The sequence below is a fragment of the Oncorhynchus mykiss genome, chromosome 24 (genome assembly GCF_057628025.1).
Source record: "Oncorhynchus mykiss isolate SJ-2025 chromosome 24, ASM5762802v1, whole genome shotgun sequence".
In the NCBI taxonomy this organism is placed as follows: domain Eukaryota; kingdom Metazoa; phylum Chordata; class Actinopteri; order Salmoniformes; family Salmonidae; genus Oncorhynchus; species Oncorhynchus mykiss.
In genome coordinates, this window is record NC_143045.1 from 22932589 (window position 1) to 22954416 (window position 21828).

Here is a 21828-nt window from a genome sequence, read left to right on the forward strand (position 1 = left end):
TGATTGTGTCCCACTTGTTGTTGATTCTTCACAAAAAAATACAGTTTTATATCTTTATGTTTGAACCCTGAAATGTGGCAAAAAGTCGCAAAGTTCAAGGTAGCCGAATACTTTCGCAAGGCACTGTATCATAAATATGTTATCTGTATCACAGTAGACTACACCACTGGTGTTATTCTTACCTCCAAGCATAAATTCAAGTTGGATAATATTTGGATGCCGACGGCAGTCGCTCCATTGGAAGACATACCTTGGACTGTAGCCTACAAAAGCCTATTCCTGCGCTTATCCTTCGATCGATCAAACACATTTGGTGTGTTATCAAAGTGGTCTCTGACCTGTGGTCAGACTCGCTCTGGTGGATCAAACTTAAACTTGCACCTTTTTTCAATGCTGATTTGAATGTCATTGAGATAACAGAGAAGTGTCAAAGATTTTTTTCTGAAAAACATCCTTTCTGAATATAAAAGTAATCCTCAAAGTAATCATCTAGTTTTACAAAAGTATCTGTAAACTGATTACAATATTTTAGCTGGTAACGTAACGGATTACAGTTACCGTTTTTTGTAATCCCTTACATGCAACGGATTACATGCAATCTGTTACTCCCCAACTCTGCATGCGACATGTCAGACACCAGTGGCCCGATTTTGACTAAACTTGGGTGAATTATGCGTCTGTCATTTACAAAATTACACTGATTGGCACAAAGGAGGGACAACATGTTTACTGTTGCCTAGTTTTATTTGGTTATTAACAAAATAATACCATCGGAAGCTAACGCATCCTGTTATAATAGTTTTTATACTACTGAACACCCAAGGAAATGTCCTGGACCATCAAAAGTGCTGGACCATCTCAAACAAATAAACCGAACAAACCATGAAACGTTTTTGGGCAGTTTTCCCCAAAATAGACCAAAACATACACAGCCCCAGAGGATAATGCTTTACACTAGGTTTGATAAACTGTAGACAGATTTATGCTATGGTATCTTACTGTACAAACACAGAGAAAATAGTTAACCTCACTCAGCAGGACAATAATTCCTGGCATTCATTTATCACAGAGTAGAGAACGGGCTGCAAATCTTGAGATCTATCCAGCTGTGACAACACCATTTCCCAGAGTCAAACGCTCACATTATGAGGAACTACTATCTTGACTACTTTGTGCAATAATTATTCTGTCAGGGCTAACACACCACTTGCAAAAACTTACTGGATTTGAGTTCAAGTTGTGTTGATAAATCTCATAATGCTGGGGGATCAACTCACTGTGCGTCTGGCTGTTGTCTTAACAGGCAGGCATGGCATGGATAATGGAAAGTTTAACAATGTGTCATGCGTGCATTACGACCAGAGTAGTTCTCCAAAATATTCACTGCTAAAGAGCAACAATAAAGAGAAATAGATTGGAGAGAAAGAGCCAAGGAGGTGAGGGAATGCAAGGAGGGAATGCAAGGAGGGAATGCAAGGAGGGGGAGATGGGAATGCAGCAGATTCATATTGCTGGAGACCCAGGTAGCTTAAGTTTCCCCAGGTTTCAGCTCGCGAGCCCATCAGTGTTTACAGTGAACAAAGGACATCTTCGGGCCTCCCGTTGTCTATCTCCATGGCTGTGGGATTCAACAAACACTTTGATTAATCTTAATTGGCTGTCAGCCCATTCCTGCATCAGGCTGGAGCACAGGCATGAATCACAGGCCTCCGACCCAAACATTGCCACAGGTTTCCGTGGAGACACCTGAGCCATCTGGGGATAGCATTATCCATTGTGTGAAAAGTGCCCTCTGTGTTGTGTCACTTGATTGGAATCTCTACACGGTTCTGACTCTCAAAAGGTTTGCATTGCTGTTTTGTGGTGTGGTTGACTCACTCAGATTTAATTCATAATAAAGTAAATAAACCTTACTGGCACTCATACAGGAATCTTCTCTGTCATATTGGTTCACGATGCAACAGCAAACACAATGGGATGCACCAGAGTTTTTCTCTGACTTTGATGGCAAAACAGTATGCCTTCAAAAGCAATAGAATCATTTGTTTTATAACATCTATGGATTCAACCATTTAATTTCTGTCACTATCGCTGTCGTCGTGGAAATGACTGGACCAAGGTGCAGCATGGTAAGCATACATTTCTTTTATTGATAAATGTCGGCAACAAAACAAAGAACAAGGAAATGACCGTGACGCTTACTCAGGCTATAATGCCACTAACAAAGACAACTACCCACAACTACAAAAGGAAAAAAGACTGCCTAAGTATGTTTCCCAATCAGAGACAATGATAAACAGCTGTCCCTGATTGAGAGCCCTACCCTACCAAAACATAGAAACAAAGAACATAGAGTTTCCCACCCGAGTCACACCCTGACCAACCAAACATAGAGAATAAAATGATCTCTATGGTCAGGGCATGACAATTTCAGACAAACCAGTACTTAAACCCATGTGTTTACTCTTCATGACATATGAATCCCCATCATTAAGTTAGCAAAATAGAGAAGTAGAGAAGGGGGCCCTCGAACCTAGAGTCTGTCCCCAAAACACTGGACTATTATCTGGCCTCAATCATTCTCTGTTCAGAGGTTCTATTAAGTGCAAGCAAATACCATTTATATATATATCTGCTCCTGGGCAGAACTGTATAGAAGAGGAAGTAAGAAAAGCATCTATTCATAACTGTTAAAAAACAGAGCCCTTCCTGCAGGCCTATTGATGCTGATAGACTTATTCCCATTGACTGATAAGGAGAAGCACATCTTTCACCAGTTATTCACCTGGAGGGCTTACTTAGAGAGATGCACAATTCACCATTCAGGATCTGGTGTTACACACGTATATCTGTCTCTTAAGTAGCATACACGAGTTGAGTTGTGGCATAAATAAAGATAATCTGTCAACTGTGTGAAGAGGAATAACCATACTGAATAACTGCACGGGGGAATACAGTGCACTGAGGTTAGAGAATAAACCACAGCAATCGGTCAAAAAAGAAAAAATGTGTGATTCTGAATAGTGCAGTAACTTTGCCCACATTGGGCATAAAGAGGAGAGCTGAAGGCAGTGCAGAGAGTTGGTGGGGAGCCCAGCCAGGCTCGGAAGCCGTCCAACATAGATGATGTAATAGAGTTTTAAGTAGTTCTGCTGCTTTGGCAGTTAGAGAAAAGTCTGTCTTCTTGGGGTGCCTGTGCAGCAGGTGAAACATAACAATCCCTTGATTCATTTCACCCTCTTACCGCCTTGAAGGAGGCCAGGTCGGATCACTGTGAAGGTGGACGATGGAGAGAGCTGCAGCCCCTTGCCCCCTCCCCCTCCTCTCTATTGGTGGCGGCGGTTTAAGCAACAAGCAGAGGCCTGCAGTCAGTCAGTCTGAGACATGCAGCCTTCGCTCCCAGCCACGGTCTCAGTGTGGTGTGATTGGGCAGGACTGAAGGATGAGCTCTGAACACCCAAAACTTAAATTGACATCTCTGCTTCCCACTAGAACTGCTAAACTAAAGCAATGGAAGAGAGACACATTATATTGAATATACATTGAATCATTGAGCCATTGTTAAAGAAATGTATTATTTAGTTTCCCTCTCTTGATAGGAGATATGGGTATCACTTAAGAAACTAAAAACTGAGTCTACAAAAGCAGGTTACTAGCTCTATGTATGTGAGTGATAGATTTAAGGTGTGAATGACAGAAGTACAAAAACACCCACTACATAACTCTGTCAATGGGGGTAATTGTGATTCACTGCAGTAGCTCAATTAAATGCAGACTTATTCCTCTCTTTCAGAAAAGTTTGGCAGTGTTGGTTTACACAAGGTATATTTACACAAAACTAGCATCTCAGTACACGTTCAGATGAGTCACGTTGCTAAAATTGAACAGTTTATAGAGCAACCGAGAGTCCATTGTTCGACTACGGTGTGCAATCACACCCATTCAGACAGAGCCCATTCAGACACACTGTGGGGGCCGTTATCCAGCACTAATCCTAGGTAAACACAGAGGATGTTATGAATGCAGGGTCAATGAAGCAAATGCTTGTGAATGTAAATTGTTTTCTGTGCCATATCAATGGGTAAATTAATCCTTGACACCTTTACACAATTGGCATAATCTCTGGAATAAATCATGAAATTAACCTGTTTTCAATGGTCATTTATTGACAAATCTGCTAAATCCGGCGCCGACAGAGATGGCTGCCTCGCTTCACGTTCCTAGGAAACTATGCAGTATTTTGTTTTTTAACATGTTATTTATTACATTGGTACCCCAGGTCATCTTAGGTTTTATTACATACAGTCGGGAGGAACTACTGGATATAAGAGCAACGTCAACTCACCATCATTACGACCAGGAATACGACTTTCCCGAAGCGGATCCTCTGTTTTGCTCACCACCCAGGACAATGGATCGGATCCCAGCCGGCAAACCAAAACAACGACACCGTAAAAGGGGCAGACAAAGTGGTCTTCTGGTCAGGCTACGGAGACGGGCACATCGCGCACCACTCCCGAGCATACTACTCGCCAACGTCCAGTCTCCTGACAACAAGGTTGATGAAATCCGAGCAAGGGTAGCATTCCAGAAAGACATAAGAGACTGTAAAGTTCTTTGCTTCACGGAAACATAGCTCACTCGAGACACGCTATCGGAGTCGGTACAGCCAGCTGGTTTCTTCACGCATCGCGCCGACAGAAACAAGCATCTTTCTGGTAAGAAGAGGGGCGGGGAGTATGCCTTATGATTAACGAGACATGGTGTGATCATAACAACATACAGGAACTTAAGTTAGGAAGCTAGCCAGAAGCTAACCAGAAGCTAGCCAGAAGCTAACCAGAAGCTAGCCAGAAGCTAACCAGAAGCTAGCCAGAAGCTAGCCTGTTCACTGGCTAACGTTAGTATTCAGCTAAGCACGGTTGATGGTCATCAGCTATTCTTTAGCTTGAAAAGCTATCGTCAGTTTTCTACAAAGCGACTCAGACCAGAACATACTGGACCTATTTTTCTCTCCATATCCCCGGATTTCATCCGAAAGCTCTGGACATTTACACCTGGATCTTGCAGCTAGGTATCTGCTATCCGAGTGACTATTGGCTTACGTCGATCCCGGAGCAAACATCAATTATTCCGGAGCTAGCCAGCTGAGGAGTTCCATCAGCCACTCCTGGGCTACAATCACCTATCTGGACCCGTTTTACTGCCGACGCGGAGCACCACCGTGCCTTCACGACTGGACTACCGACGTTATCTGCCCGAGGGAGTTATCCAACTGGCCACACCGTCGCGACGTTACCTGAACGCCCATCTGCGGCCCGCTAATCGTTAGCTGTCTTATCGGCTGCTATCTGAATAGATATATCGGACAATGTTTCTTGGGTCACTATGACTATATTTATTTTGCCAAAGATGAGCTAAACTGGGACATGCTTAACACCCCAGCCATTCTACAATCTAAGCTTGATGCCCTCAATCTCACAAAATTATTAATGAACCTACCAGGTACCACCCCAAAGCCGTAAACAAGGGCACCCTCATAGATATCATCCTAACCAACTTGCCCTCTAAATACACCTCGGCTGTTTTCAACCAAGATCTCAGCAATCACTGCCTCATTGTCTGCATCCGTAATGGGTCAGCGGTCAAACAACCTCCACTAATCACTATCAAACTTTCCCTGAAACACTAAAAGCGAGCAGAACTTTCTAATCGACCTGGCCGGGGTATCCTGGAAGGATATTGACCTCATAATGTCAGTAGAGGATGCCTGGTTATTTAAAAACAAATGCCTTCCTCACCATCTTAAATAAGCATGCCCCATTCAAGAAATTTAGAACCAGGAACAGATATAACCCTTGGTTCTCTCCAGACCTGACTGCCCTTAACAAACACAAAAACATCCTATGGCGTTCTGCATTAGCATCGAACAGCCCCCGTGATATGCAAATTTTCAGTGAAGCTAGAAACCAATATACACAGGCAGTTAGAAAAGCCAAGGCTAAAGCAGAAATTTATCTTCCTGCAACACAAACTCAAAAAAGTTCTGGGACACTGTAAAGTCCACGGAGAATAAGAACACCTCCTACCTGCCCACTGCACTGAGGATAGGAAACACTGTCACCACTGATAAGTCCACTTTTTTTGAGAATTTCATTTTTCTACGGCTGGCCTTGCTTTCCACCTGGACCCCTAAAAATCAGCCGGGCTAGAAAATCTGGACCCTTTCTTTCTAAAATCATCTGCCGAAATTGTTGCAACCCCTATTACTAGCCTGTTCAACCTCTCTTTCGTGTAGTCTGAGATGCCCAAAGTTTGGAAAGCAGCAGCAGTCACCCACCTCTTCAAAGGGGGGGACACTCTTGACCCAAACTGCTACAGACCTATATCTATCCTACCCTGCCTTTCTAAGGTCTTCGAAAGCCAAGTCAACAAACAGATTACCAACCATTTCAAATCCCACCATACCTTCTCCTCTATGCAATCTGGTTTCAGAGCTGGTCATGGGTTCACCTCAGCCACGCTCAAGGTCCTACATGATATTTTAACCGCCATCGATAAGAAACAATATTGTGCAGCCGTATTAATTTATCTGGCCAAGGCTTTTGACTCTGTCAATCACCACATCCTAATCGGCAGACTCAATAGCCTTGGTTTCTCGAATGATTGCCTCGCCTTGTTCACCAACTACTTCTCTGATAGAGTTCAGTGTGTCAAATCGGAGAGCCTGTTGTCCGGGCCTCTGGCAGTCTCTACGGGGGTGCCTCAGGGTTCAATTTTTGGACCGACTCTCTTCTCTGTATACATCAATGATGTCACTCTTGCTGCTGGTGAGTCTATGATCCACCTCTATGCAGAGGACACCATTCTGTATACTTCTGGCCCTTCTTTGGACACTGTGATAATTAACAACCCTCCAGACGAGCTTCAATGCCATACAACTCTCCTTCCGTGGGCTCCAATTGCTCTTAAATACAAGTAAAACTAAATGCATGCTCTTCAACCGATCGCTGCCTGCACCTGCCCGCCCGTCCAACATCACTACTCTGGACGGTTCTGACTTAGAATATGTGGACAACTACAAATACCTAGGTGTCTGGTTAGACTGTAAACTCTCCTTCCAGACTCACATCTAACATCTCCAATCCAAAGTTAAATCTAGAATTTGCTTCCTATTTCGCAACAAAGCATCCTTCACTCATGCTGTCAAACCTACCCTTGTAAAACTGACCATCCTACCGATCCTCAACTTCGGCGACGTCATTTACAAAATAGCCTCCATTACCCTACTCAACAAATTGGATGCAGTCTATCACAGTGCCATCCATTTTGTCACCAAAGCCCCATATACTACCCATCACTGCGACCTGTACGCTCTCGTTGGCTGGCCCTCGCTTCATACTCGTCGCCAAACCCACTGGCTCCAGGTCATCTACAAGACCCTGCTAGGTAAATTCCCCCCTTATCTCAGCTCGCTGGTCACCATAGCAGCACCCACCTGTAGCACGCACTCCAGCAGGTATATCTCTCTGGTCACCCCCAAAACCAATTATTTCTTTGGCCGCCTCTCATTCCAGTTCTCTGCTGCCAATGACTGGAACGAACTACACAAATCTCTGAAACTGGAAACACTTATCTCCATGACTAGCTTTAATAAGCACCAACTGTCAGAGCAGCTCACATATTACTGCACCTGTACATAGCCCATCTATAATTTAGCCCAAACAACTACCTCTCCCCCTACTGTATTCATTTATTTTGCTCCTTTGCACCCCATTATTTCTATCTCTACTTTGCACATTCTTCCACTGCAAATCTACCATTCCAGTGTTTTACTTGCTATATTGTATTTACTTCGACACCATGGCCTTTTTTTTGCCTTTACCTCCCTTATTTCACCTCATTTGCTCACATTGTAAATATACTTATTTTTCTATTGTATTATTGACTGTATGTTTGTTTTACTCCATGTGTAACTCTGTGTTGTTGTATGTGTCAAACTGCTTTGCTTTATCTTGGCCAGGTCGCAATTGTAAATGTTCTCAACTTGCCTACCTGGTTAAATAAAGGTGAAATAAATAAATAAAATAAAAAAGTCCTTCTGTTCACCTGACTTAGAATTCCTCACAATCAAATGTCGACTGCATTATCTACCAACATAATTCTCTTTCGATTATAATCACAGTTGCATATATTCCCCCCAAGCAGACACATCTATGGCCCTGAACAAACTTTATTTGACTCTATGTAAACTGGAAACCACATATCCTGAGGCAGCAATCATTGTAGCTGGGGATTTTAACAAGGCAAATCTGAAAACAAGACTCCCTAAATTCTATCAGCATGTCGACTGTGCTACCAGGGCTGGTAAAACCCTGTATCATTGTTATTCTAACTTCCGCGACGTATATAAGGCCCTCCCCCGCCCTCCTTTCGGAAAAGCTGAGCACGACTCAATTTTGTTGCTCCCTGCCTGTAGACAGAGACTAAAACAGGAAGCTCCCGTGCTCAGGTCTGTTCAACGCTGGTCCGACCAATCTGATTCCAAGCTTCAAGATTGCTTCGATCACGTGGATTGAGATATATGTTCCGCATTACGTCAAACAACAACCTTGACAAATACGTTGTGAACGAGTTTATTAGCAAGTGCATCGGCGATGTCGTACCCACAGTATCTATTAAAACATTCCCCAACCAGAAACCGTGGATTGATAGCTGCATTTGCGTGAAACTGAAAGCACGAACCACTGATTTTAACCAGGGCAAGGTGACAGGAACATGACCGAATACAAACAGTGTAGCTATTCCCTCCGCAAGGCAATCAAACAAGCGAAGCATCAGTATAGTGACAAAGTAGAGTCGCAATTCAACAGCTCAGACACAAGAGGTATTTGGCAGGGTCTATAGTCAATCACGGATTAGACAGACTAAACAACTTCTTTGCTCGCTTTGAGGACAATACAGTGCCACTGACACGGCCCGCTTCCAAAACCTGCGAACTCTCCTTCACTGCAGCCGAAGTGAGTAAAACATTTAAACGTGATAACCCTCGCAGGGCTGCAGGCCCAGCCGGCATTCCCAGCCGGGCCCTCAGAGCATGCACAGACCAGCTGGCTGGTATGTTTACCGACATATTCAATCAATCCTTATCCCAGTCTGCTGTTCCCACATGCTTCAAGAGGGCCACCATTGTTCCTGTTCCCAAGAAAGCTAAGGTAACTGAGCTAAATGACTACCGCCCGTAGCTCTCACTTCCGTCATCATGAAGTGCTTTGAGAGACTAGTCAAGGACCATATCACCTCCACCCTACCTGACACCCTAGACCCACTCCAAATTGCTTTACCGCCCGAATAGGTCCACAATCGCAACCACACTGCACACTGCCCTAACCTATCTGGACAAGAGGAATACCTATTTGAAAATGCTGTTCATCGACTACAGCTCAGCATTTAACACTATAGTACCCTCCAAACTCGTCATCAAGCTCGAAACCCTGGGTCTCGACCCCGCCCTGTGCAACCGGGTACTGGACTACCTGACGGGCCACCCCCAGGTGGTGAGGGTAGGTAACAAAATCTCCACCCCGCTGATCCTCAACACTGGGGCCCCACAAGGGTGTGTTCTGAGACCTCTCCTGTACTCCCTGTTCACCCACGACTGAATGGCCATGCACGCCTCCAACTCAATCATCAAGTTTGCAGATGACACTACATGGTAGGCTTGATTACCAACAACGACGAGACGGCCTACAGGGAGGAGGTGAGGGCCCTCTGAGTGTGGTGTCAGGAAAATAACCTCACGCTCAACGTCAACAAAACAAAGGAGATGATGGTAAACTTCAGGAAACAGCAGAGGGATAACCCCCATATCCACATCGACGGGACAGTAGTGGAGAGGGTAGTACGTTTTAAGTTCCTCGGCATACACATCACGGACAAACTGAATTGGTACACCCACACAGACAGCGTGGTGAAGAAGGCGCATCAGCGCCTCTTCAACCTCAGGAGGCTGAAGAAATTCGGCTTGTCACCAAAAGCACTCACAAACTTTTACAGATGAAAAATCGAGAGCATCCTGTCAGGCTGTATCACCGCCTGGTACGACAACTGCTCTGCCCAGAACTATAAGGCTCTCCAGAGGGTATTGAGGTCTGCACAACGCATCCCCGGGGGCAAACTACCTGGCCTCCAGGACACCTACACCACCCAATGTCACAGGAAGGCCATAAAGATCCTCAAGGACAACAACCACCCGAGCCACTGCCTGTTCACCCCGCTATCATCCAGAAGGCGTGGTCAGTACAGGTGCATCAAAGCAGGGACCAAGAGACTGAAAAACAGCTCATATCTCAAGGCCACCAGTCTGTTACACAGCCACCACTAACATTGAGTGGCTGCTGCCAACATAATGACACAACTCCAGCCACTTTAATAATGAAAAAATGTATGTAAAAAATGTATCGCTAGCCACTTTAAACAATGCCACTTAATATAATGTTTACACACCCTACATTACTCATCTCATATGTATATACTGTACTCGATACCATCTACTGCATCTTGCCTATGCCGTTCTGTACCATCACTCATTCATATATCTTTATGTACATGTTCTTAATCCCTTTACACTTGTGTGTAAATGGTAGTTGTGAAATTATTAGGTTAGATTACTCGTTGGTTATTACTGCATTGTCGGAACTAGAAGCACAAGCATTTCGCTACACTTGCATTAACGTCTGCTAACCATGTGTATGTGACAAATACAATTTGATTTGATTTGATTTGAAATCACACAAGGAGGGAGTATATTCAGAGGCACAGGAAATGTTTTACAAAAATAACATAATTCATGAAAAAGTTTTAAAAAAGGCAACCTTGTCAGTTGTACAACTGAATGCATTCAACTGAAATGTGTCTTCCACATTTAACCCAACCCCATTGAATAAGAGAGGTGCGGCGGGCTGCCTTAAGGTGTGACATACCTCATTGTTGACAATGTCTTACTTTAGCTTGTGATCAGACACAATTAATCAGTCACATTCACATTTTTATTGTCTGCATTCATTACTCTGAAGGTGGAACAGATTTAGTGACCATTCATAAACCCTTAAATCTGTTTATTCTTCCCACAGGAATCAGTGTTGTGATTTAGCAGCTACAATGACCTTATCATAAAGAAGAAATTAAAAGTAGAACAGAAGCAAGAACATTAACTACAGTACATGAAGAGACATTTATTACGGTAACTACAAATGTTTAATTGGAAATTATCTGCCCATTCTGATCCTCCCTGCGACAATATTGCTAGTACGAACTCGGACCCAGGCGCAGAGAAACACAGGAGGCAGAACAACTTGAAGTTGTGTAAGGGTAAATCCAGAACATTTACTAAGGTCTTCACAAAAAAAACACAGCAATAGCGCACGAGCACACAAACCAAAACATGAGACCTAAGCAAAGATCCCTAAGTAAAGATCCCTGCCCACAGAGGAACCTAAATAGCCAGGCAACAGGTGAACCGAGAGGGAAATCAACCACAGGTGAAACCAATAATAACAATCAGGGTAACTTGGACACTAGAAACAAAGTAAGGGTGCCCTCCAGCGGTAACCTAAGGGAGTACACTCAAAAATGAAACAAACTGTGACAGACGTGTTGTCATAACAAAGGAGAGTGATGGTGTGCTGCATCAGATGACCTGGCCTCCACAATCACCCGACCTCAAGCCAATTGAGATGGTTTGGGATGAGTTGGACCACAGAGTGAAGGAAAAGCAGCCAACAAGTGCTCAGCATATGTGGGATCTCCTTCAGGACAATTCGAAAAGCATTCCAGGTGAAGCTGGTTGAGAGAATGCCAAGAGTATCATCAAGGCAAAGGGTGGCTATTTTGTATATTTTTTTTGTTTATTTAACCCTTATTTAACTAGGCAAGAACACATTTTTAATTACGATGATGGACTACCAGGGAACAGTGGGTTTAACTGCCTTGTTCATGGGCAGAACAAAATATTTTACCTTGTCAGCTTGGGGATTCGATCCAGCAACCTCCCGGTTACTGGCACAATGCTCTAACTGCTATGCTACCTACCGCCCCAGAATCTAAATTCTAAAATATATTTTTATTTGTTTAACACTTTTTTGGTTACTACATGATTCCATATGTGTTATTTCATAGTTTGATGTCTTCACTATTATTCTGCAATGCAGAAAATAGTAAAAAATAAAGAAAAACTCCCGGAATGAGTAAATGTCCAAACATTTGACTTGTAATGTATACAAAACCAACCAGTCAGTGTATGATCTAATAATAACTGTTTGTATTCCCCAGCCTTCAAAAACAGCCAGTAGCGCTATGGCAAATCTATTGAATGCCAATTTAATAAAGTCGGTATTTTTTGGCCCCATGACAATGATTGTGAATGCTGCCTGTGTTACAAAACAGTCCAGGTTACCCAGGAAACATTGAAGATGACGAGATGTTCATTTGAATACATTTTTGTATTTAATGTCAACAGACTGTTGTGCCAGGGAGCCTAATACTACCTGTTGGTTTGGGTCTCTGTGCAGAATTTAAAGATCATTGAAATTAATGGTGGTAGTGGGAAGCATTCGCCTGAGGCTTTATTGAAGAGAGCACAGAGACCAAAGATCTGCCAGTGCATATGACACTAACCCAGTCTCATATCCACATTACATTATGCCACACTCGATCAGACTAAAGTGCTATTATTGGTCACAGGAGAGGACATTTGCAGAGAAAGGTTTGTTTTATGAAGCAGGTCATAAAAATACAGGGGTTCGGCACTTAAAAAGTTTGTAAAAGGGACATGTCACAGGAGTAATTACACAAAGCCACCACTTTAATCTGTATAGAAGAATGTTTAACTTCAAATCAAATGTAATAATCTGGAAGCCATTTGATTAATTGTTAAGTAGTCTTAGGGGGGTAGAAGCTGTTAAGGAACGTTTTGGTCCTAGACTTGGCGCTGCGGTACCGCTTGCCGTGCGATAGCAGAGAGAACAGTCTATGACTTGGGTGACTTGAGTCTTTGAATTTTTTTTGGCCTTTTCTCTAACACCGCCTTGTATAGATATCCTGGATGGCAGGAAGCTTGGCCCCAGTAATGTATTGGACCATACGCACAACCCTCTGTTGCGCTTTATTGTCAGGTGCCGAGCAGTTGCCATACCAGGCGGTGACGCAACTGGTGAGGATGCTCTTGATGGTGCAGTTGTCAAACCTTTTGAGGATCTGGGGACCGATGCCAAATCTTTTCAGTCTCCTGAAAGGGTAAAAGCGGCTGTGCCCTTTTCAAGACTGTCTTGGTGAGTTTGGACCATGATAGTTTGTTGGTGATGCGGACACCAAGGAACTTGAAAGTCTCGGCACGGCTCCACTACAGCCCCGTATATATTAATGGAGGTCTGTTCAGCCCACCTTTTCCTGTAGTCCATGACCAGCACCTTTGTCTTGCTCACATTGAGGGAGAGGTTGTTGTCCTGGCAGCACACTGCCAGGTCTCTGACCTCCCGTCACAACTTCTGCCGAAGTCGGTTCCTCTCCTTGTTCAGGCGGTGTTCGGCGGTCGACGTCACCGGTCTTCTAGCCATCATCGATCTATGATCTATGTTCCATTTGTTTTGTCTGGTTGTCACAATCACCTGGTTTCAATTCCCTAATTACCATCCCATCGACGGGGGGATTGTGCGATAAATCTCCTGGTAGACGCTGCACTTCCCAGGAGTCACGTGTATCCCCTGTCGCAAGCAGAGACGGTGGCTATGGAGACATATGTCTCCGAATCCCTGTGTCAGGGCTACATTCGGTCATCCACTTCACCCGTCTCCTGAAGTTTATTTTTTGTGAAAAAGAAGGGAGGTTTGCGCCTGTGCATTAATTATCAAGGTCAAAATCAAATCACGGTGAGGTACAGTTACCCACTACCTCTTATCGCCATGGTAATTGAGTCAATGCACGGGGTGCGCTTCTTCACAAAACTGGATCTCAGGAGCGCATACCACCTGGTGCGTATCCGGGAGGGAGACGAGTGGAATATGGCGTTTAGTACCACCTCAGGGCATTATGAGTACCTCGTCATGCCGTACGGGTTGATTAATTCTCCATCAGTCTTACAATCCTTTGTCGACGAGATTTTCAGGGACCTGCACGGGCAGGGTGTAGTGGTGTATATCGCTGACATTCTGGTATACTCCGCTACACGCGACAAGCATGTGTCTTTGGTGCGCAAGGTACTTGGACGACTGTTGGAGCATGACCTGTACGTCAAGGCTGAGAAAGGCCTGTTCTTTCAACAAGCCATCTCCTTCCTAGGGTAACGCATTTCCACGACAGGGGTGGAGATGGAGAGTGACCACATTTCAGTCGTGCGAAATTGGCAGACTCCCACCACGGTAAAATATGTTCAGCGATTTTTTGCGTTTGCCAATTACAACCGGAGATTTATCCGGGGTTTTGGTCAGGTCACTTCTCCCATTACCTCTGCTGAAGGGGGGTCCTGTATGTCTGCAGTGGTCAGTTGAGGCGGACAGGGCTTTTGGGCAACTAAGGGCTCTGTTTACATTGGCGCCCGTGCTGGCCCATCCGGATCCCTCTTTGGCTTTCATAGTGGAGGTGGACGAGTCCGAGGCTGGGATAGGATCGGTGGTCTCTCAGCACTCGGGTACGCCACCGAAGCTCCGCCCCTGTGCCTTCTTCTCGAAGAAGCTCAGCCCGGCGGAGCAAAACGATGACGTCGGGGACCGGGAGCTGTTGGCTGTAGACAAGGTCTAGAAGGCTGGGAGACATTGGATTGAGGGGGCTAAACACCCTTTTCTCATCTGGACTGACCACCGCAATCTGGAGTACATCCGGTCAGCGAGGAGACTGAACCCTCTCCAGGCAAGATGGGCCATGTTTTTCACCCGTTATGTTTTCACCCTTTCGTACAGACCAGGTTCCCAGAATGTTAAGGCAGACGCACTGTCCCGGCAGTATGACACTGAGGAGTGGTCCATGGCGCCCACTCCCATACTCCCCGCCTTTTGCTTGGTAGCGCCGGTAGTGTGGGAGCTGGACGCGAACATTGAGCGGACGTTACTCCCCCTTAGTGTCCAGCTGGGTGCCTGTACTTTCTGTCTGCTGTCCGCGACTGGTTGATCTATTGGGCCCACACGTCACCCTCCTCTGGTCATCCTGGGATTGGTCGAACAGTGCGCTGTCTTAGTGGGAAGTACTGGTGGCCCACCTTGTCTAAAGATGAGAGGGTTTATGTTTCCTCCTGTTCGGTGTGCGCCCAGTGTGAGGCTCCTAGGCACCTGCCCAGAGGTAAGATACAACTCTTACCTGTTCCACAACGGCTGTGGTTGCACCTGTCGGTGGATTTCATAACCGATCTTCCACCTTCAGAGGAAAACCCCACAATCCTGGTCGTTGTGGATCGTTTTTCTAAGTCCTGTCGTCTCCTCCTTTTGCTCGGTCTCAATACGGCCCTACAGACTGTGGAGGCCCTGTTTACTCACGTCATCCGGCACTATGGGGTGCCTGAGGATATAGTGTCTGATCGGGGTCCCCAGTTCACTTCGAGGGTCTGGAGGGCGTTCATGGAACGTCTGGGGGTCTCAGTCAGCTTTACCTCAGATTTTCACCCCTAGAGTAACGGGCAGGTGGAAAGAGTTAACCAGGATGTGGGTAGGTTTCTGAGGTCTTATTGCCAGGACCGGCCTGGGAAGTGGGCAGCGTTTGTGCCTTGGGCAGAGATGGCCCAGAACTCGCTCCGCCACTCCTCCACTAACCTCTCTCCCTTTCAGTGTGTGTTAGGGTATCAGCCGGTTCTGGCTCCTTGGCATCAGAGTCAGACCAAAGCTCCTGCGGTATATTACTGTTTCCGGTGAGTGGAGGAGACATGGGACGCCGCCCATTTCCATCTTCAGCATGCCATGCTGCGCCAGAAAGTGGGCGCAGACCATCACCGCAGTGAGGCCCTGCTGGCTCTCTACCCGGAACTTGCTCCTCCGCCTGCCCTGTCAGATGCTGGGCCCATGGTTTGTGGGGCCAGTTAAAGTCCTGAGGAGAGTAAACAATGTATGTTAAAGGTTACAGCTTCCTCCTGATTTCCGCATTAACCCCTCGTTCCATGTGTCTCTCCTCAGGCTGGTGGTGGCTGGTCCGCTCCAGGAGTCTGAGGTCCAGGAGGTTCCTCCACCCCCTCTGGACATCGAGGGGGCCCCGGCGTACTCCGCTCGATCCATCCTGGATTCGAGACGTCGGGCGTGGGGCCTTCAATACCTTGTGGACTGGGAGGGGTACGGTCCGGAGGAGAGATGCTGGGTTCCGGAGGAGGACGTGTTGGACCCTTCTATGCTGCGGGATTTCCACCGTCTCTGCCCGGATCACCCTGTTCAGGCGGAGTTCGGCGGTCGATGTCACCAGTCTTCTAGCCATCATCAATCTATTTATCATGTTCCATTTGTTTTGTCTGGTTGTCGCACTCACCTGGTTTCAATTCCCTAATTACATGTTGTATATGTTCCCTTTGTTTCCCCCATGTCCTTGTCGGGAATTGTTTATTGTAAGTACGTGTGCTTTATGTGATTGGTGCGATACGGGTTTTGTGCCCATGTGTTTGTTATTTTTGTATGCCGGTAGTTATTTACATTAAACGGCACCAGCTATTTACCAAGTTCTGCTCTCCTGCATTTGACTTTCATGCCACCAGTTATGCACCCCTTGACACCTCCTTCCTATAGGCTGTCTCATCGTTGTTGGTAATCAAGCCTACCACTGTTGTCGTCAGCAAACTTAATGATGGTTTTGGGGTCGTGTTTGGCCAGTCGTGGGTGAACAGGGAGTACAGGAGGGGACTAAGCACGCACCACTGAGGGGCCCCAGTGTTGAGGATCAGCTTGGCAGACATGGTGTTGCCTACCCTTACCACCTGGGGGCGCGGCCCGGCAGGAAGTCCAGGATCCAGTTGCAGAGGGAGGTGTTTAGTCCCAGGGTCAGTTGGCTTAGTGAAGAGCTTTGTGGGCACCATGGTGTTGAACACTGAGCTGTAGTCAATGAACAGTATTCTCACATAGGTGTTCCTTTTGTCCAGGTGGGAAAGGGCGGTGTGGAGATTGCGGCATTTGTGATCTGTTGAGGCTGTATGCGAATTGGAGTGGGTCTAGCTTGTCCGGGATCATGCTGCAGCCTTTCAAAGCACTTCATGGCTACCGACGTAAGTGCTATGGGTCAGTAATAATTTAGGCATGTTACCTTTGCTTCCTTAGGCATAGGAACTATGATGGTCTGCTTGAAATATGTAGGTATTACAGACTCGGTCAGGGAGAGGTTGAAAATGTCAATGAAGACATTTGCCAGTTGGTCCGTGGATGCTTTGAGTACATGTCCTGGTAAGAAATGTCTGGCCCGCGGCCTTGTGAATGTTGACCTGTTTAATGGTCTTGCTCACATGGGCTACCGAGAGCGTTATCACACTGTCGTTTGGAACAGCTGGTGCTCTCATGCATACTTCAGTGTTGCTTGCCTCAAAGCGAGCGTAAAATGAATTGAGCTCATCTGGTAGGCTCGTGTCACTGGGCAACTCATGGCTGGGTTTCCCTTTGTAGTCCATAATACTTTTCAAGCCCTGCCACATCCGACAAGCATCAGAGCCGGTGTAGTAGGATTCAATCTTAATCCTGTATTGACTCCTTGCCTGTTTGATGGTTCATCTGATGTCATCGATGCACTTATTGATGAAGCCGATGACTGAGGTGGTATACTCATCAATGCCGTTGGTTGAATCCCGGAACATATTCCAGTCTGTGCTAGCAAACAATCCTGTAGAGTAGCATCCGCGTCATCTGACCACTTCTGTATTGAGAGAGTCACTGGTACTTCCTGCTTTAGTTTTTGCTTGTAAGCCGGAATCAGGAGGATAGAATTATTGTCAGATTTGACAAATGGAGGAAGAGGGAGAGCTTTGTATGCATCTCTTTGTGTGGAGTAAAGGTGGTCTACAGTTTTTTTTTCCCCTCTGGTTGCACGTGTGAAATGCTGGTAAAAAGTTGGTAAACAGATTTAAGTTTGCCTTTATTAAAGTCCCCGGCGACTGGGGGTGCAGATTCTAGATGAGCATTTTCTTGTTTGGTTATGGCTTTATACAGCTTGTTGAGTGCGGTCTTAGTGCCAGCATCAGTTTGTGGTGGTAAATAGACTGCTACAAATAATATAGATAAGATCTCTCTTGGTAGATAGTGTGGTCTACAGCTTATCACAAGGTACTCTACTTCAGCAATACATTGAGACTTCTTTATTTTTAGACATAACGCACCAGCTGTTATTGACAAATAGACACACTCCCCCATCCCTCGTCTTACCAGACGATGTCCCGTTGGTAGGATAGTCTTGATTGTATATCATCCATTTTGTTTTCCAATGATTGCACGTTTGCCAATAGAACGGATGGTAGTGGAGGTTTACTCACTCGCCTCCGAATTCTCAGATGGCAGCCCGACCTCCGCCCCCATTTTCTCTGTCTTTTCTTCACTCAATTGACAGGGATTTGGTGACGTTCCCGAGAAAGCAGCATTGGACTCATGAAAGAGAAAAGTTTAACTTTCCAATTACGTTGAGGTAATGGCCATGTTAGATCACATAAAAAGCTCAAATAATTTGGGGGGTGATTACGTTGGGTAAAGCCATTACATTATTTTCAAACTAGTTGGATATGAAGGAGAGAAAACTAATGGTAAGCGCAGTCATTCAAGGAGAGTAAATTGTCCTAATGGATGTTTATCAGAAGGTACCTGTCATTTAACATGTTAATTTGGCTTGAGCAGTCAGAGGATATATATTTTTCAGTCTTTTATGGCCATGGTAGAGCTTTTCAGCTTTCCTTGAAATATGAGAGCAAGCACAATAGGTTACCTATTCACACAGACCTCGGACAAACCCATCACTACTCCAACAACAGCACAGAGCCAGTCAAAAATCACTTCATTTTACACTCCCATCGAGAGCAGACACACTTATTGCATTCAGCGTTTTACCTCTTGATCCTTGTAAGACCATAAAATATGTTTCCAAGTGAAGATATTCACAATCTCACACATGCACCTCACACTCAAAGCCTCTGCAATGACTGAAGTGAATGCCCAATTTGTTGAATGACGTCTTTGTATTCCTTAAAGAGTAATTGATTATTATTACATAACATTTGCAGCCATTTACAGTATTTTATTTACATTTCTACATGTATCCAGTCATATTATCCTAAGTTAATATGCAAGAAAATATTTAAACTGACTTACAGCACAGTAGCAACAAGTGGGGTAATATGTTGTGTAATTACCATGTAAGTTAGGAAGTTCAGAACAATATCTTCAATCACCTTTTTGCATATTCGTGGCAATAGAATAGTGAGAACCATCATTCCCAGGTAGTAGGCTAATGTAAAGTACTGTACAGCCCTGTGTATTTGGAAGTATTTTTAATACATTATTTTGACAAATCATGTGAATTACTAATTTGAAAACGTTATTAGAACTTATGTTGTGTGTGCAGTATATCATAAAAATATGATATTTTTCACTGGCTCACCACATGAGAGTAGAACTAGGCTGCACCCAGGCAGATACACAAGCTGAGCGACCACTACGTCAACCAAGTTCTGCAAATGAAACACCTCAGGCTTCCCTTTTTCCCTTCCCTGTCAAGTAGAGGGAGGATTTGCAGCATATTAAGACTTTTGATTCTCTGTCATTTAGTAATTATGTGTGTCGAGTGGGGGAAATAGGGAGAAAATCCTCATGGACGAGATGAAAGGACACCATCTCTGGGACAGAGAATTGAGCTAAAAACACAGGACTTCTGCTAGAGTGTGAATTACCCACCGTGGTCTCTTTCCTCCCTCTCTGTCTCTCTGTGGAGAGTCACCGAGTGGCCACCTTTGAGCATGGCACTGAGCTTATGTGATCTAATGGCAATAAAATGCCAAATAAAACTTATGGACAGCAATTGCCAGAGCCGGAGCCATGTAGCATAATGGATCATTGTTATGGAATGGGTGAAGTCATGCCGTATGCTCACTCTATCAGTCCTGCTTCTCTCCACTTTCTTTTTTTAATTCAACAGATATGAATTGGTATCTACGTGTTATGATGTCAAGTTTTATTTCAGGGCTCTTCTGAAAAAGAGACTTTGATCTCAGCATGACTACCTGTCAAAAGAAAGGTTAAATAAAACATTTCTCTTTTTGTACATGTACATGTGCTTAATAGTGAGGTGAAGGGTTCTCAGATAAAACAATACTAGGACCAGAGAAAAAATCTTTGAAGCTCAATCTCTCACAACTATGCTTTGAACAGTTAGAACCTTGTAGTCTTAAGGTCATGATTTATGAGTGTCTGTATGCTGTCAATAATAGGGCACACAGTGGCTTGCGAAGGTTTTTCACCCCCCTTGACATTTTTCCTATTTTGTTGCCTTACAACCTGGAATTAAAATGGATTTGTTGGTGGTTTGTATAATTTGATTTACACAACATGCCTACCTCTTTGAAGATGCAAAATATTTTTGATTGTGAAACAAACAAGAAATAAGACAAAAAAACAGAAAACTTGAGCGTGCATAATTATTCACCCCCGCCCAAAGTAAATACTTTGTAGAGCAACCTTTCGCAGCAATTACAGCTGCAAGTCTCTCTCTTGGGGTATGTCTCTATAAGCTTGACACATCTAGCCAGCCAGCTCCTTCAAGTTGGATGGGTTCCGCTGGTATACAGTAATCTTTAAGTCATACTACACATTCTCAATTGGATTGAGGTCTGGGCTTTGACTAGGCCATTTCAAGACATTTAAACGATTCCCCTTAAACCACTCAAGTGTTGCTTTAGTAGTATGCTTAGGGTCATTGTCCTGCTGGAAGGTGAACCTCCGTCCCAGTCTCAAATCTCTGGAAGACTGAAACAGGTTTCCCTCAAGAATTTCCCTGTATTTAGCGCCATCCATCATTCCTTCAATTCTGACCAGTTTCCCAGTCCCTGCCGATGAAAAACATCCCCATCCCCATATTCTTGGGGTGATGAGAGGTGTTGGGTTTGCGCCAGACATATTGTTTTCCTTGATGGCCAAAAGGCTCAATTTTAGTCTCATCTAACCAGAGTACCTTCTTCCATATGTTTGGGGAGTCTCCCACATGCCTTTTGGTGAACACCAAACATGTTTGCTTATTTTCTTCTTTAAGCAATGGCTTTTTTTCTGGCCACTCTTCCATAAAGCCCAGCTCTGTGGAGAGTACGGCTTAAAGTGGTCCCATGGCCAGATACTCCAATCTCCACTGTGGAGCTTTGCAGCTCCTTCAGGGTTATCTTTGGTCTCTTTGTTGCCTCTCTGAAGAATGCCCTCCTTGCCTGTTCCGTAAGTTTTGATGGGCGGCACTCTCTTGGCAGGTTTGTTGTGGTGCCATATTTTCTTCTATATTTTAATAATGGATTTAATGGTGCTTCGTGGGATGTTAAAAGTTTCAGATATAACCCAACCCTGATCTGTACTTCTCCACAAATTTGTCCCTGATCTGTTTGGAGAGCTCCTTCATGGCGCCTCTTGCTTGGTCGTAGCCCTTGCTTAGTGGTGTTGCAGACTCTGGGGCCTTTCAGAACAGTTGTATATATACTGAGATCATGTGACACTTAGATTGCACACAGGTGGACTTTATTTAAACTAATTATGTGACTTCTGAAGGTAATTGGCTGCACCAGATCTTATTTAGGGGCTTCAGAGCAAAGGGATGAATACGTCTGCACGCACCACTTTTCAGTTTAAAAATGTTTAAAAAAAATTT

The 21828-nt window shown here is 44.8% G+C and overlaps 1 long non-coding RNA gene across 1 annotated transcript; it reads left to right on the forward strand.

The window, feature by feature from the left end:
• The first annotated feature begins 14516 nt into the window (after positions 1-14516).
• On the forward strand, positions 14517-16681 carry LOC149972403 (uncharacterized). The gene is made up of 2 exons (XR_016491494.1): positions 14517-16043; positions 16152-16681. It is a non-coding gene; the product is annotated as an uncharacterized LOC149972403 (long non-coding RNA).
• The last annotated feature ends 5147 nt before the right edge of the window (positions 16682-21828 follow it).